At 42.6% G+C, this 13,436-nt stretch overlaps 1 protein-coding gene across 2 annotated transcripts in view; it reads right to left on the reverse strand.

The window, feature by feature from the left end:
* The window catches only part of FHL2 (four and a half LIM domains 2), a 43,697-nt gene that overhangs the window by 18,783 nt on the left and 11,478 nt on the right, over positions 1-13,436 (reverse strand). Inside the window, exon 1 of one of the 2 annotated variants that reach the window (XM_074560306.1) lies at positions 8,077-8,457. The exons of the other annotated variant lie outside the window; for it this stretch is intronic. The gene's annotated coding sequence lies outside the window, so the exon portion shown is untranslated. Of the gene's footprint in view, positions 1-8,076; positions 8,458-13,436 lie in introns of those variants that run through there. 2 annotated transcript variants of the gene reach the window in all.

A 13,436-nucleotide genomic window follows, 5' to 3' on the forward strand; every position in this document is an offset into this window, starting at 1 on the left:
GAATTAGCAGGAATGTCAAACAAATCGTTTCACTTTTGTCTTACAAACAAGAAATCTGAAATCATACTGAGAAATGTTTTTGCCTGTCACTTGGTGCCACGTGGTCCTCTACATTGCCAGTTTGTTGGTTCCTGTCATATGCAAAAATCCTGCTTAGCTTCAGTGCAGATTTTATGCACTGCTTTGGGCTTTAAGAAAAAAACAGCAACAAAAGACTCTTACAGTTGTGGATGGACACAAATTGCAACTCAACCTCCCTGCCATTGATCTGTTTCTTCCTCTTGTGTTTGATGCTTGTTGACTGTAAAGCTTTGTCAGCCAGCAGCTCGTTTTTATTATACCTCTTTGCGGTACCACAAGGTCTTTAGATTTTATTGCAGTGGTCATTTTATACTTATGCTTTTTCAGATTGCGCTCAATATTATCATGAAGGAGAAATTGATTTTTCTGCCATACAGTCTCCCTCCTACAACATTAGATATAACAAGTACATCTCCAAAGGGAAAAGAGCTTTCCATTGCACGCCCAAAAAAGAAGTTACAGCCTATGCCAAATGTTAGCACTACCCACGTTGTGTCTTCCAGAAAGTAAGAATTGGTGTGAAAATTACCAAAAAGTTAGTAGGCTGACTTAAAAACTATGCTTCTTTCCACTTCTCCTGTTTGCTCACACAGTCTCATTTTACTAGCAGTAATTGTTAAAGTTATCATATTACTTGTTATCATAAAGTTAAAAGTTATCTTAAAGTTATCATATTAATTGTTAAAGTTATATTATTAGGGCTCATAATGTCATTATGAAATCATCTGGTGTTGCCCCATCCCGTGACAGTGTTGGCTACTCGAAAGAGGACTAGCTGCCACAGACCTTGCCTGCTTTTTCAACTCCGTCTGCAAGTCTCAGATGTTCTGCGCATCTTTTCTTTCAACCCCTCTTAGGCGGTGTTGAACACTGAGCACAAGAGAGAGAAAGAAGCCAAGGGAAACTGTCTAAAAAATGTAGGAGTTGTTTAGTTTACTCAGTGAAGTGAAGCTCTCATCTCTTGTAACAGTATCCGGAGACACAGATTTAAGCCCCTGTAGAGGCCAAAGGGGGACTTGCTACTGACCTCAGTTAGGTCATTAGGACTGGGGGGGGTCTACCTGTGTGCCCCTGCAGCAGGATGTTCTGTTGGTCACCTGCGCAGGAAATAAAAGGTCTTCAGCGAAACCCATCTTCCTCCAAGATGTACACACATTTCTCTCACCTGACTTTTTTCCAGAAGAACTGTGCACATGGAGAATTTTCTCTCTATTTATTTTCCTTCCTCCGAGAAAGGAAGATTTGTGTCTGGCAACTCCAGTGACATAAGCCATGCAGGTCTAGAGCATTTGGAAACAATTTATGCTGATGTTCCAAAGGCTAAAATGCAAAGATTTATGATATCCTTTGCAACTATGAACTAGCAGTTCAAACTATGCTGGTCTTTCTGGCAAGAGGCGGTTATTTTCCTGTAACTTAGCAGCTATTGCCACATTTGTTATCTATCATCTTGTTTCAGCAACTAATCATTTTTGCAGACCAGGCCATAGTGCCATGCAAGCAGAGAGAGGGGAAAGCTAATTTTATTTCTTTTTAATTTACTTTAGGAAAAGAAGAAATGACCATTTGCCAGTAACACTAACAAGAAGAAAAATGAAGTAACATACAGTCAGAGTCCACCTGAACTTGAGGAGTTAGCTGGAGTAGATGAACACCAGAAACACCCAAAGCATACAGCCTGTGTGTTTAGTTTTATAAAACACATTAAGAGGCAGTAGCGCTCTTTCTTTGTCTGGGTAGGTATAGCTTATGCTTTTCTTCATGGCATGAGTGCCCGCAGACACCGTGACAGAGCAGAGGGAGAGCAAAGGGAACGTGAGTACTTGGAGGTCTAGCTGGCCATAGGGCAGGTGTTACTTGGATCCCTGACCCCCCAGCAGCAGGCTCCTGGCCATGGGATGGATGCAGAACAGCCAGGTCTCCCTCCATGGGCCACAGGAAGATGTTTGCTTCCTTATGCTTAAAGATGGCCAATGCAAAAGCTAACCAGGTGCTGAGAGGCAAGTGGTGCCCAGCTCATCCTGTGGGAAGCCCAGCCAGCCGCTCTTCCCTTCCACAGGACCTCTGTCCCAGCCAGTGGCTACTGGGTTACTGCTGCATGAAGGTGCATTTCTCAATTAAAGAGAAGAAATCGAAAATACTTTTGCAAGGTTATTGAGACACTGAACCTTATTACTATGACTTGTTCATACCATCATCTTTGCACAGGTCCTTAAAAAGGGGAGTCATGATTACTTTAAGGAACAAGTTGTTGGGTATCCCTGTATCCTGTGATGTGGGGTTTATGCGAAGCTTGTAAATAAAACAAGGATGCTTAGACAGATGCGGCTGTGCTTTTTAATTTTTTTAAAATTGAGAAGAAAGTGACAGCCTTTTTCTCTTGCTGCTGCTGCGGAAGAACGATTCAAAAGAATTTGGCACTTTGTCTTCAAGAAATCAAGGCCTTATAACATAATATGTCATTGCTCTCTCAGAGCAGCCCTGTTAACAAGCCCAGACTGCTTTATCAGTGTCCACATTAAGGTTAGGATATTGGAAGTATCTAATTGCAGAGGTGTTCATTGCTGCTTCTGAAGGTTTTAGACTCAGACTAGATATTCATAGATCTCCTAGAAGCTCCCCAGCAAAAGCCAGGAAAACCTGGTTTGATGTTTGAAAGTAATAGTAAAAATGAAAAACAATAAAAATCAAACCCCAATAAAGAAACCTCTTCCTAAGTATCCCATTCAGGCCCTTCTGTATACATGCTAAATATTAAAAACGATTTATAAAAATCTTTATTGGACTTTTTAAAGTTACCTTAAAACGTTCTTCAAAATCACAGTGAGGTTTTTCCAGCTACTCAGCTTCCTTGTGCATGGCTGACTTACTTTGCCTATGGTATAACATTCCAATGTCTCTTTTTTAAGTACTTCAGAGCAATTTTCTAAGCAGACGGACTGCATTAACATGTGTAGATAACCAAAGCATACCTGGTTCCTGTCTGGATTGCACAGTCAGCCTATCATGAATTGGGAAGTGGATAGTCTGCTATTTAAGATTGTTTTCCTTAACATAATATTAATAACAACTGAAAATGTTTCTCATGTGGTAAGGCTCCTCATGCGCCTGGCTAAAGTAATCCCAGTTACAGTAGTGGAGAAGGAACGCTCCAGTTGTGGTTTCTGCGTGGTTTGTTGTGTTTGGCAGTCAATAAGGACCCGCTCCAGTTTAGAGCCCCTCCAACAGTGGTAGAGCAAGCACCGGTGGTAGTGACTTCAGAGGCCACAGAAGAACTGAGCATTGACACTTTGAAAGTGTCCCCCACACGATTTACACTATGATTATCTGAGGCTGATATTGAAATGACTGGAGGATGTATGGTCTTACCAACATTCCTGCATACATTTCAATTACAAAAGGCGCCTATTAAAATAGCACAGAGCATGACTCTTAAATCTACCATAGCAAGGAAGAGCACAGTTCAAGCGGAAAGGCTTGCTCTTATTTTCTATTTTAAAGCCTCTTGAAACTGCTGTTTTCGTTCTTTCTCTTGCAAAATAAGCAAAGGCTTACTCAAAGAGAAAGTTCAAATACTTGGTATCACTTAAGCATAGGAATTTGTACATCTAATAAGAGCATTTAAGCACATAACAGAAAATGACAGAGGAGAAAAATAATATAAGGTTAATAAAACCGATTGTTATCTCTAGCCCTACCCTACAGAAATAATGTAAAAGCTAAATGACTGCAGACACTAAACTCCAATGGAGTTTAATCCTAGAGAAATTAGATCCGAAGATAAAAATACCTAGAAAATGCCACGTGCTACCATGCAATGACATTTCTGAATTCTCCTATATTTTTGAAATCCTGCGTAATGTAATCCAGGGCACAAAACTAGAACAATGTCCCAAATATTCTATGTTTCCTTCTTTCTAGAAAGAACAGAAGCAAAACTGGGAGGACCCCATGGAGGAAAAATACTTTGTTATTTGTCCTGGCCTCTCGCAGAACAGCTCTGGGTCTCTCCGTCTGGTTTACAGAGGCAGGACCACAAAGCCCCTTTCTGTCTAAGATAATTGCCATGCGTGGTGATTTGGAGGATCAGTTAATGTACGTCTTTCAGCTACCATATAAAACTACTGTAGCAGCAAATGCCTCAGGGCTGTGGGGCCTCCGTACTTCTCCGCTCAGCTGCTGTGCCATTGGCTTTCCAAAATGTGGCAGAGGTGGCTGCTTAAACCTTAGAGGTACCCGTTCAGCTGGGCCCATCTTAGCAAAATAGATCGATTACACCTGGGTGAAACCAGTTCGGTCCAACTTGTTTGCTGGGGTTTCGGAATGGAGACTGGGCACAGAGAGCAAAGAGATCAGCTATTAATGTTGAGTCCAAGGACCTGCGGTGCATGAGAGATGCAGGAGCAAGCACAGAAAGACACAGAGAGCCTGGGGACATGGACACAGGCAATCTTTTTGTGGGTGAGATCCTTTCTGACTGAAGAAGGAAGGTGTTGGGTCCAGCATGCACAGGGATGCGCAGCATAGCATGGAGAGGGGGATTCATCAGAGGTGGGACCCTGGTCTCTGAAGATAATTTTGGTCGAAATCTCAATCTCTGAAGTCTCAGAGCAATGACAAAATAGAGCTAGGTAAATGCTTACAGGTACTCTACAGTTTTATGCAACTCGCTACTTTTATTACGCAATATGAAGTAAAGGGTGGTAGGTTTTGAGCCCTTGTGCCTGTGCTTGCCAAGGGTCTAGAACTACCTCCCACCACCAAAAGTGCAACCTTAGGCCTGGCTCTGCTGTGGTGGTTGTATTTGCAACTTTAAAGTTGAAAGTTTGCTGTGAAAGGGAGAGATGAATATTCTTACATCAGTGTTATGCTCACCTACATTCCTCTTACAGCATACGCTATAAGTACAGTACCCATTTAGCATTGTAGTTAATATTATTCAACATAATATAGAAGGGTATGTGAAAAGGATAATTAGGACCATAACTTTTTCACCTGGCATGAGTGTTTTGATGCTCAGCCTTAAAAGAAGCCTCTAGTGGTTTTTAATCAAACACTTTCTCTATATATAGCTAATTAGTATTGTTGAAATGTTAATGTTTCAGTGGCTGTCAGAGTATCCAAGATTTATTTCCATGAAACCTGTCATTACCCTGCCATTTCACACCCTCACTTGGGGTCAATCTGCATCACAAATAACTGTGCATATGTAAATGAAACATTAAAATTACACAATTAGAATTAATCAGTCTAAAAATGCAAATTATGAGATCCCCAATCTCTGAAGCAGTACCCAAGCGAGGGAAGGTGACTGCCTACAACACTACACCATCCAGAGTTTCTCTGAAGATGCTGAGGACTGATTTATCCATCAGAGAAACATGAATGAGCCTCAGACCTGCATGTAACCAGTCTGTGGGGACCTTGAGAGATCGGCAGCATGCTGGCCAGCAGCAATGGCCACTACTTCAGTTTTCAGCCTGATTTTCATGGAGAAGAAACCATTTCTTCTGGCTGACCGTGTCAAAATTTACCTGACCCTCCCTTAATTCTGAGTGTCCCTGACCCCTGTGAGGTGAGTCAAGGAGGTGAGGACAACAGCAGGTAGGACTCGGCTCTCAGGCTCAGGGCTCAATGCCCTGGAGAACTGAGCCAAGAGTCGCTCATGTGAATATAGGTCTTTACAGCCCTCCTCAGCCCTTTCTTTTTTGGATGAAAGCTGGAATTTGAAGTGCAATGCAGAAAATATCACCTGCCCTTACAATTGCATGAGTTGCACTTTGTCACCAACTTTTGGGGGTTTTTTGGCTCCTGATGCTTAAAGCGTGATGAGATCCCGGAGGACTGTATTGTGTGTGGTTGAAGAGTTGTCTTATTTTTTTCTAATGCAAAGTGTGCCAGCTAGGAGTGCTGATGTCTGTATGGACAGGAAAGAAGTGATTTCAGGGAACGAGCTTCCCTAGACCTCCTTAAGAAACCATATAATCGTAGATAGGAAACAGAGCCTTATCTGTACCCAAGTACTTTAGTTGGGAATCACCATTACGTGCTCTTCATGGCAGGAGTTTTGCATATACAAACAATATCTGACACAGTATAGCTGCTGCTATGTGATAACAGTGATCTCACAAAAATTAGTAATATTTTGCTATAAATCCCAGCCACCTGGAAGTGACTACTTGGTATTTGCATCTGTAGCACTGCTGATTCCCATGGGGGCATATTAGGCAGAATGGTGAGAACTGAAAATAAGTATATTCTACCCCAGCACTTCTGCCATCTTGGGATCTTTTAAGCTTTCTCAAAAGGCCTCAAGAACTGGTCCGTGCCCCAGCCTCAGGCCCACTAGCCAGGTGGAGATCTGAGGTGGGAACCCCAGGTGACTTTCACAAATACGATTTCTCAGCAGCAGCCATTTGTGTCCTTTCAGCTGCCCCCTCACTTCAACCACGTGCTGGCTCGGAAGGCAAAGATCATTATCTCCATTATGGCTAGGGTAAAAGGTAGGTTTATTGGTGTTCTGGTCAGACTGTGGTTACAGTAGTGCCACTATAACAGTGTTTGGAACTGAATTTTCAATAAACATAGTACCTCATATCCTTTCTTTTAATTTTCTCCAAATGTAGTCAAGAATATACACAGGCTCTGTAGACAGCAGCCTTTAGAGTGCATCCTTTCCCAGTTACATGTACAGGGGCAGAAACAAAGAGAAATTTTTCCAAAATTAAAAAATAAAAAAGAGAGACTATTTTTCTGCCTTCCAAATGTAAATGCCATCTGGCAAGTTTACCATCTGGCTGATAAAAGGCACAGAAGATTACAGCCAGGAAGCGGGGAGTCCCATAAATGTATGAACTGATGAAAATAGGGTTCATAACAGGAACCAAATGGCAACCTTAGTTATAACATTCCTTCACATTCAGATGCATGTGGGTATGTAATAACACACGCCCTTCTGTTGGTCCCTTCTAGGACAATTCCTATTTAAGACAGCATACAAATATGTATAGCCAACAATAAGTGTTATAGCTACTGACCATGGCAATCTCAGTGTCAATCAGCAATCTCAGTTAATGCGCCTCTAGATAGGAGTCACGGGAGTAACAATAACAGACTGACTGCCGCTGGTATGTAGATTTTATAACATTTGGTTTCTTGTGACTATGTGTGTCTCTCTACACAGCAAAGCTGAAATATGCAGGTATCTGGTGAACTAAATAAAAGCCATATCCCTTTAGGGAAGTAGAAAGTTTAGAACAGCCATTAATGCAGACAATGAAAGTTAGTATTTCCTTTATTGTGTACACAGAGAAATCCATGTTAGATGGCATACATTAAGGACCTGGGTTATTGTGGCTTCACACACATGCACACAGAGAGAAGCAGGGAAGGAAGGAATTCAGAGCTATTAATTGTGATTTGTGTTCTAATTTATTGTCTCCACATATAGAGAAGAAATAGGATGCTGATGGCTCCCTGTTTTTCCCGTACACAATCTGTCCACAGTGTTTGCCCACAAAGAGGAAAGGCTACCTTTGTTTCATGTGCATCTGCTCTCGCTACAATGCAAAAATCCTCCTTTGTTGAGCTCGGCAGCAGGAGTGTGCACGGAGGTGTAAGGAATCTCAGACCTCAGCTTCTACTTTTTATCGCCTCCCCAGTGGATTACACACGCAGCACAATACAGTCATTAAAAATAGTTACACATGAAATGACCCAGCGCCTCATCAGCTCGCTGATGTGTCACTTTATGGACGGACATGCAGCAGTAATTGCTCTGATCAGAAATTTGTCTTTTTCTCCTCTTCACGCCCCTCGTTGTGTGCTCAGGAGAAAGGGGGGACCGGCAACCTCTCTCCTCGCATCCTTACCCAACAACCCACTGGGGCATTAAACAACCCTCTCCTCCTCTCTGCACCCTTTGTCTCAAGCGACACCTTCAGATATATATTCCGTGGGTAGTGGGGAGGGGGAAAAAAAGGCATATTTACTTACAGAGCAGTGGCGGGCAGTTAATGTCACCTCCTGGACCAGGGACAGGGGGTCACATCCATTAACAAATGTGTAAGGAGCACACCGGCCTGCTTGCAGAGGAGAGCTGTACAGCCGGCCGGGGGCTTTCTACCGCCTGCGAAGAGCGGCTCTTCCCATTTCAGCTCCGCAGTCGGTGTTGTGTGGAAAGAGGCTGCTGCCTTCCCCAGCCTAGTGAAACCCCTCTCTATCATTTTACCATATAAGGAGACAAAAGCATCGGAGACACTCATTCTTTTAGGCGCTCTGCAGCTGGCATTCGACACTTTCTCTAGTCCAAGGGTGTCGATACTTCCCCCTCCTAAACATCTTGTCTTTCTTGGCCCCCTTCCTAAAAGGAGCCCCCCCCGCCCCTCCCTCCTCCAGCCTTTGTTTCTCTAAGCCCCTGATGCTTATTAATAACGTAGCTTTGCTAAACCCGAGGGATCGCGCTTTACAGAGGGAAAGGTTGTACAGCAACTCAAACCCAAACGTTTGTAAAGGCTCTTCACCTGTCTGAGAGAATAAAGTGTTTGATTAAAATTGGTAGGAGGCTTTATTCGCTTTGGCTGTTTTGCTTGCTTACTGCCCTGCCCAGAGAAGAGTGACACAAGCTGTCTGTCTCTACTCCTTCGTGGAGAGGTGCACACGTTTTTCTGAGGAGCAAGTGTGCAGGCATTTCTTCACAAGTGTTCAGAGCCCATTCTTGTTTCTCTCCACCCACCCTTCTTTCTTTCCAAGTTCCCCCCATAGTGAGGAGGAAAAAGAAGAAAAGCAGGGAAAATCAATGAAACAAACAAAAAAATCCCCTTGTGCAAGAGAAACCTAAAGGAACAGGTTGTCTTAGCACACGCTCGGGACCCAGCGGAGAGCCCTGCCAGTGGGCACATGTTAAAGACAGGGGGAACCATTAATCCTCCTCTAACCAGGAACTAATTTTTCTGCTACAAAATCCAATTTCATCTATCAGCCATTCTAACAGAAACACATTCTGCTAACCAAAACAGTGAGGGTCTTGGGAAACTTCCCAGAAGGAAGAATTTGGACCAGAAGCACACGGGAGATGTCTGCTCACTGCCATTTGAGGGGTAGGGTGGGGAGGCAATTCAGGGTGATGCTTCAGTAACGACTGGCGCTTGCCAAAGGGAGGTGCTTTAATTTGAATGCTTTCAGTCTTAAGAGGAACCAGTAGGATAAAAAAAGTAAAGCCCATTAGCGCGAGGCAGTGTTGGTCTTGTTTAGCTTCCAGACAATGCAAGGTAGTCCAACGTCCTTCTGCGTTGGACACGGGGTGGTGGTATTTGGGCAATGGTGCAGGTGTGCGTATGGGTTGGCTAAGAGTTTCTCCCGCAAAACAAATGTGTGCCAGAGCCCTGACCTGTACTTACTGTCCCCTTGTGCACTCAAATGTTAATCATTCATTCATTTGGAATGGGGATGAAATGTGTTAGTTGGTCTCAGTGCTACTCAAAATCTACAAAAGCACAGGCAGGATAAAGTGGTGGGAAAGGGCCATTCCTAGTTCTTCTACAAGGAGCAAAACCTCCTTTACAGATGTGAGTTATTTTGATGACTAGCAATGCTTGTGGATTGATCTGTCTGATGCTGCAGCCTTTGCAGTTGTGTTTTCTGAAAACACAGGCATTGTGCCCCGGAGGACCAAACATGTACGTGTGGGATTAAGGAGTTTGATTCTATGGCAATTGAATCTTATTTAAATCAAAGCTGCTGCACTCCCCAGCCACACGTCCCTGGCTCCTCCCTTGCATTTTCACTGGCACTGGAAGATGAGTTAACCAGACAGTGAGCAATTTTCCGTGACCCCTTTAGCTACCATGGAGCTGCACCAATGTCTTGGAAGAGCTGCTGGTTGGGTTTCCCGCCCCAACGCTGGCTTGCTTGTTGCCCTTGGACAAGACATGGCATCTTTCTGTTCTTTAGTTTCAGTGTCTGTAAATATAGAGCTCAGGACAGCCAAACACTTGTGTGAGTTGTTAGCAAATATACAAAGGGATAGTTAGCGCATAATCATAATAATCATAATAATAAAAACAACAACAATAATAATAACAATAATGATGTTTCTTTCTTTTATATTAAACTATCGCACAGTGCAACAATAATCATTAATTTCCATCTTAGTTACAGTTCTTGCCTCAGCTCTGATTTAGAAGTGCATGTAAAGAAGAAAAATGGGCCCTGAAGGTGATTAGATTTGGGCTATTTGAGTCAGTTTATTTCCAAACCTTTCTAAAACAAATTAAATATTCCAAACACGTTATTCAATCTTTTTTTTTTTTTTTAATTTCCATGATATTTTCATCTCCCTATCTGTCCATTGACAGCCACTACAGCAACTCTGCCAGAGATTTTTTGATGTGACCTGCTGGAATACAAGTGTTTTCCACAATTTCAAATTGAACGATATACTGGCTCCAGCTGAAATGGTTCAGTTTAACTGTTGCAGGTCATGGGCTGACTTTAGGAAGATAAGTTCATTTTTGACCGATTTAATCTAACATCTCTGGCTCCTTGAAGACAGAAGAGCCTCTGCCAATTTAAAGCCCGACGATCTGTGGGCTCACTATGGGACTTGATGCTCAGCAGCCTCATCAAGACTGCACGGAGCTGCGAAAGGGATGAGGGAGCGTTAAGGGGCAGCTCCTTCCCTCATGCCAGGATGTGGTGCGTGCACTCCATCAAACGCTGCAAGGCATGGCAGGGGGATCCTCTGACCTCTTATCCTCCTTCAGTTGGCCCACCCCTGCTCACTTCAACTTTTTGTCTGATGAATAAATATTCATCAATCAAGTAATTGGCAAAACCCCCCACACCCTCTTTCCCACCACCATCAAATCCACCGAGGGGAAGAAAACCAATTTTCCTTAATGGTAATTAAGGAAAGGGAGATGGAGAGGAAAAAGCAGGGGCTTTTTTCACTGGCAAATGTGATGTTTAAGTGACTCACTTTGTATTATTTTACTTTATTTTTACTTCATTGGTTCTCAGATTAGCCCAGTATAGATCAGCCATCTTCAAGGCTCCAGAGGAGACAATGCAATGAAAACAGGGGGCGACGTTTCTAATCGGGTGCCTAAATTTAAGGTTGAAAATACAAGTACCATTCAGTGCCTTCCTGTGATTTAGAAACATACCCTATGGTTTATATATTCCTCATATATGTATCATTTACGTAGCATATATTGCTTGTTCTTCAGTGGTCTGTGTGCTTTAATGGGTTTGATTCTATGTGGAGAAGGCCATACCTCACGTATGGGAAATAAGATGGAAAAAGTATCATTTTCATAGCAGGACTTCTCAATGATTTAACTAATCCTTCGGAAATCTCACTTCAGCTACTGGGTTGATGCCGGAATAACTACCATTTCAGCACTTACCTCCTTTGCTGGATGAAAAGGATGAACAAAGAAAAACAGTAGAAAGAGACAGCTGGAAGTGGAATACTTCTATTTCCCCTAGTTTGAGTTACAGAGAAATTTAATGTCTCTGAGAGGTCAGGGGAGGTGGAAAGCTACACTTTTTGGTTTGAAAATGGCTAATCTAATGACTGATTCCTTCCACTGCTATTTTATCCTGGAAACTGTTAAGTTACGTTATCAGAATTCAACAAATCCCTTTCCGATGCTGGAACCTGTTTAATGCAAACTTCCATCAAATACGAGAGGGTGCATTTAGGACAACTGATGTTTTTGGTGTTACTCTTTAGGAAGTAGTATAGACTCATGCAGACGTTGCATTTTAGTTCATTAAACCTAAAAGAACAGCCAGGCAATATTAAATCTTCCTGAAATTTCATTCTCATAAGATGGTCTCTATTATGTAGCTTTCCCCAAGCATATGAGGAATATGTAAAGTGTAAATAGATATTTTTTAATGTGTGTCTTCTCTCCCCATTCTGTCTTCCGGTCACAAGGCTTTTTGCAAAATTCTGATCTCCCTTTCTTCCCCTAGGTGACTTGATCCTCAGGTAGAAATACTCAGCAAGTAAGAAATACCAGATTTTCACAGATCCTGATGAAGGAATCACAGATACCTTTGGACTATCCATTAAAACCACTGCAGCCAAGGCAGATGGGGAACTTAACATGATGTGAAATTCTATCTGGTTTGGGCTGATGCAAGACTTCTTCGATTTTGGGGAAGGTGTTTAGCCTAAGTTAGTGTGAAAAGCTGGTGTTTTAGAAACTCCAATCTAATCCGGAAAATAATGTTTCCTTGTTTGCTTTCTTAATGTGTTTGGATAGTTTTCACATACAGTCTTAAACAATTTTCTTCAGAGAATTTAGAGAAAAGTGCCATGGCTCAGTAGCACTGAAGAACTTCTGGTTTTGTATAAGAAAAGTTATCTTCAGAAGGATGATATATTTCTATTTGATAGGATAGATGATACTGACTCAAGTTGAAGGCTGTTTCTGTGATAGCATGGTCTGAGATGGAGTTAAAAGCAGTTTAGACCATTATGGTCAGTTTGTTTAAAGATTTCATTCAGTTTTTAAAGTTAGCCAGGACGTCCTTTACTATCCTGTTAGCCCCAGTTTCATTCAGAGAAATGTGTCTCCTGAAAAAGAGATCTCAAAGTGAATGTGGCAGTGGTCAACTGGTCAACATATGGTTTGCCACTGTCTATGTAATTGCTCCTATGCCCCTTTCTCCATGGACAATTGAGATGTAGAGACGGTTTTCAATGGATGACCCAGACAGAAAGACAGCTATGTCCCTTCTGTTGCTGCTTTCCTCTATCTCAGCTGAGCAGACAAACAGCTCCTGACACTGATGAGCAGTGGAGCATGAATTGAAGGGATCACAGGGGAGAAGGGTAGTGGTGCTCGAGGAAGGAGCAGACAGCACATGAGAGCAAGCTTCAAGGAGCAAGCCAGGGTTTTAAGGAACTGTTATCTGCTAAGGAAAAGCCCTCTTGAGTTGAGTTTTCAACATTTTGGAAAGCTGCGACACCATGTTACAGGACTAACAAGTCTTTCACTGGACAAGCAGCATCATCAGAAGAGCCATCACAGGTCCTCATGGATTAAAAGAAGCTATAAAATCCATTGCAGATAAAGGAAGCTCACCAAACAGTACCCCAAGCTGCAGGTATCTGGGCCATGTGGGCCAACTACCCTGGAGAGCCCTTAGCAGGATGCTAACCAAGTGGAGAAGAGTTGTAATGAAGTGAGTAGAAAGCAACAATTCTTGTTGAATATGGTCTTCTCCTTCCTTGCTTTCCCTACCATTCTTCCTGCTTCTTTCCCCTCACTAGGGAACAGATGGTGCCTCTACTTTTAGAGAAACCAGAGTGACACATTTTGATCTTTGCCGTTCTCACA

This window comes from Larus michahellis, chromosome 1, assembly GCF_964199755.1.
Source record: "Larus michahellis chromosome 1, bLarMic1.1, whole genome shotgun sequence".
Classification (NCBI taxonomy): Eukaryota; Metazoa; Chordata; class Aves; order Charadriiformes; family Laridae; genus Larus; species Larus michahellis.